The sequence below is a fragment of the Trachypithecus francoisi genome, unplaced genomic scaffold, assembly GCF_009764315.1.
Source record: "Trachypithecus francoisi isolate TF-2019V2 unplaced genomic scaffold, Tfra_2.0 Lachesis_group8, whole genome shotgun sequence".
NCBI lineage: Eukaryota > Metazoa > Chordata > Mammalia > Primates > Cercopithecidae > Trachypithecus > Trachypithecus francoisi.
In genome coordinates this window covers 79744308-79748206 of record NW_022681473.1, presented here as the reverse complement: position 1 = coordinate 79748206, position 3899 = coordinate 79744308, and the positions used below count along the sequence as shown (strand labels likewise).

General features: G+C 41.2%; 1 pseudogene; it reads left to right on the top strand.

Annotated features, from left to right (window-relative positions):
- The first annotated feature begins 509 nt into the window (after positions 1–509).
- LOC117081351 lies at positions 510–2852 on the top strand (annotated as a pseudogene).
- Positions 2853–3899: the final 1047 nt, after the last annotated feature.

The following is a 3899-nucleotide window of genomic DNA, read 5'->3' as shown; positions in this document are numbered from 1 at the left end:
ACACACTTCGATATTGGTGTTAATACCATCCTCTGCCTCTTTGGATATTAGGTATAATATTTCAGGTGGGGTACGTACCACCTGCAATATTGGAAATAATACTATTTTCTCCCCCCTCCCCAGATATGAGAAACAATATCACACGGGGTGTGTACAACCCCTGCGATATTTGTAGTAATGTCATTCTCTCCCCTCATGAATATTAGGAACAATATCGTAGGGGGGTGTAACCCCCTTTGGTATTGGGAATAATATCATCCTCCACTGTACTACAGCCTGGGCAACAGAGCCTCAAAAAAACAAAAATAAAAAAAAGAAAGAAAGAAAACAAAAGAACTTTTTGAGAGTTGGAAGACCATGAAGTATAGTACCTGGAAGTTAGAGACTGGCCATTAATTTTGAATACCACCCTTTCTACTTATCTGTATGGCAGGAGGTGAGCTGTCCATCCTCTGAGACTCAGCGCTCTCATCTGAGTTGATTTCTAGTGGATCCAATGGAAGTGAGCGATGATCAAACCGATAGTGGGTGCCCACTGAGTGATCTCTATGTGATGGATGCATAAAGTAAAGACAAAGTGAATTTTAGATACATTCATTAACATTTTAAGCTTAATCTCCATACAATTCAACGGAAATACCCCTGACCTGAAGTTCTGGTTTCCCTGCATTCCAGACAGGACATTTATTTTGTCCTTATCTCAGTAAGTATTGAGTACTGGGAGAGGAACAAGTCAGTCTAATTTGTTTCTGATTCTCCAGAGCCTATATCTTGCTTGGCACATAGGAGATAGCAAAAGCAAAAGTCTATGTTAATTATTGAATTGACCCTTCTTGGTTCACAAAAATTGGCTGTGATCAGTGTGATCTCGGCACACTTTTTTTCTTTTCTTTTCTTTTCTTTTCTTTTTTTTTTTTTTTTTGAGACGGAGTTTTGCTCCTATTTCCCAGGTTGGAGTGCATTGGCGTGATCTCTGCTCTCTGCAGCCTCTGCCTCCTGAGTTCAAGCCATTCTCCTGCCTCAGCCTCTGGAGCAGCTGGGGCAACAGGCGTGCGCTGCCCTACCTGGTGAATATTGGTAGTTTTAGTAGAGGTGGGATTTCACCATGTTGACCAGAATGGTCTTGATCTCCTGACCTTGTGATCCACCCTCCTCGGCCTCCCAAAGTGCTGGGATTACAGGCGTGAACCGCCGGGTCTGGCCAAACTTTCTTGTGAAAACTCTAAGTCCACCTAAGCTAAGGACAACAGTTATAACTTTCAAGAATTTGAAAACAAGACCCACCGATTTGAGTAAGCAATGACTTTCTTGAAGGAGAAAAGTCAGAAAACATTATGATGAAATCACTAGAATATAACTGGCATGTGGAACTAGTTTCTGTTTACAATCTATCAACTTTAATTTCATTTCCAGATGGCATGGTCTCAGCTGTTATACACGTTTATAAACGTTCTAAATCAAGGGAATTTGTATCAATCTATTAGGATAAAATAAAATATTGGAGTTCTTAATTTCCTTTAATTAGTATAAACTTTTTTCTTCAAAGTGAAGAGAATGGTTTTATTACATATTTTTCTTCGGGAAAGATAGGCTGTATTCTGTGGCAATTACGAATTTGTTGCATATGATCATCTGGTTCTTGGAACATTCTTGAATCTAGTGTCTCTAAGGCAGGTGTGTACAGCAAAAAGTGAATAACTCAAAAATCAATGAACACATTATAAGACAATTGAGTTTGTAACAAGTGCAAAATATTGCTGAGTGTGGATTGCTCTGAAATCTGAAAACATTGCTTGTGAATTGCTTATATCCAAAATGCAGACAGCGCTAGGTGTTGGTTGGCTTGTTTCCGATTTTTCCACCCTCCTTTCTAGGCAAAAGCTGTCCAAACTATACAGACCCACAGAATCTAACAGATGTCTCAGTATTCCTCCTCCTAGAACTCTCAGAGGAACCAGAACTGCAGCCTGTCCTCACTGGGCTGTTCCTGTCCATGTGCCTGGTCACAGTGCTGGGAACCTGCTCATAATCCTGGCCATCAGCCCTGACTCCCACCTCTGCACCCCCATGTACTTCCTCCTCTTCAACCTGTCCTTGTCTGACATCGATTTCATCTCCACCACGGTCCCCAAGATGACTGTGGACATCTGATCTCACAGAAGAGTTATCTCCTATGCAGGCTACCTGACTCAGATGTCTCTCTTTGCCATTTGTGGAGGCATGGAAGAGAGACATGCTCCTGAGTGTGATGGCCTACGACCGGTTTGTAGCCATCTGTCACCCTTTATATTATTCAGCCATCATGAACCCATGTTTCTGTGGCTTCCTAGTTTGTTTTCTTTTTTTTCTCTCAGTCTCTTAGACTCACAGCTGCACAATTTGACTGCCTTACAAATGACCTGCTTCAAGGAGGTGGAAATTCCCAATCTCTTCTGGGACACTTCTCAACTCCCCCATCTTGCTTGTTGTGACACCTTCACCAATAACGTAGTCATGTATTTCCCTCCTGCCATATTTGGTTTTCTTCCCATCTGGGGGATCCTTTTCTCTTACTATAAAATTGTTTCCTCCATTCTGAGGGTTTCATCATCAGGTGGGAAGTGTAAAGCCTTCGCCATCTGTGGACATCACCTGTCAGGTGTTTGCTTATTTTATGGAACAGGCGTTGGAGGGTACCTCAGTTCAGATGTGTCATCTTCCCCTAGAAAAGGTGATGTACACGGTGGTCACCCCCATGCTGAACCCCTTCATCTATAGCCTGAGAAATGGATTTTAAAAGTGCCCTGCAGCGGCCACATGGCAGCACACAGTCTAATCTCAATATCTTCTTATCTGTTCCATTCCTTTTGTAGTGTGGGTTAAAAAAAGCAGCAAGGTAAAATAAGAATGATATCACAGGGTGAACACCCACTGTGATATTAGGAGTAATACCTCCCTAGGATATAAAAAATACTATCACAGAGTATACACACATGGAGTACACCCTCTGTGATATTAGAAGCAATACCTCCCTAAAATGTTATGAAAAATATCACAGGGTGTGCACACTGTGTGACATTTGGAGTAATATTTACCCTAGATATTATGACTAATATCAAGGGTGTACACACATGGGGTACACGCACTGTGATATCAGGAGTTGTATCTCCCTAAGATACTAGGAATAATATAACAGGTTATACTCCATGTGTGTACATCCACTGTGATGTTTGAAGTAGTATCTCTCTATGAGATTACAAATAATACCAAAGGGTGTACATCCCTGTGACGTTAGGAGTAACATCCTTCTAGGATATTACAGAGAAGATTACAAGGTGTACACCTTCTGTGACATTTTGTACACCCTTTGGGACATTAAAAGAAACGTCCCTTAGGATATTATGAATAATATCACAGGTGGTTTACACACATGGTGTACACCTCCTGTGCCATCAGGAGTAACATCCCCCTAGGATAGTATGAAGAATATCACAGGAGGTGTACACACATGGTGTACACCCCATGTGCATTGGGAGGAATATACCTGTAAGATAGTAGCAATAGTATCACAGGCGTTAAATACGCATGATATACACCCCTGGTGACATTAAAAGTAACATTGCCTAGGGTATTATGAATAATATCACAGGAAGTACACCCGTATGACATTAGGGCTAACATCCCCTGATGATATAAGTAATAATATCAGAGGGTGTACATGCGTTGTGACCTTAGTCGTAACATCTCTTTAGGATATTACAAATCATCACAGGAGGTACAGCCCCTATGCTTTATGAGTAACATTTCTATAGAATATCACACATAATGTCTCTGTGTGTACACCCTGTGTGACAGTAAGAATAACATCCCACAAAACTATAAGGAATAATTTCACAAGGTGTACACCCTCTGTGACATCA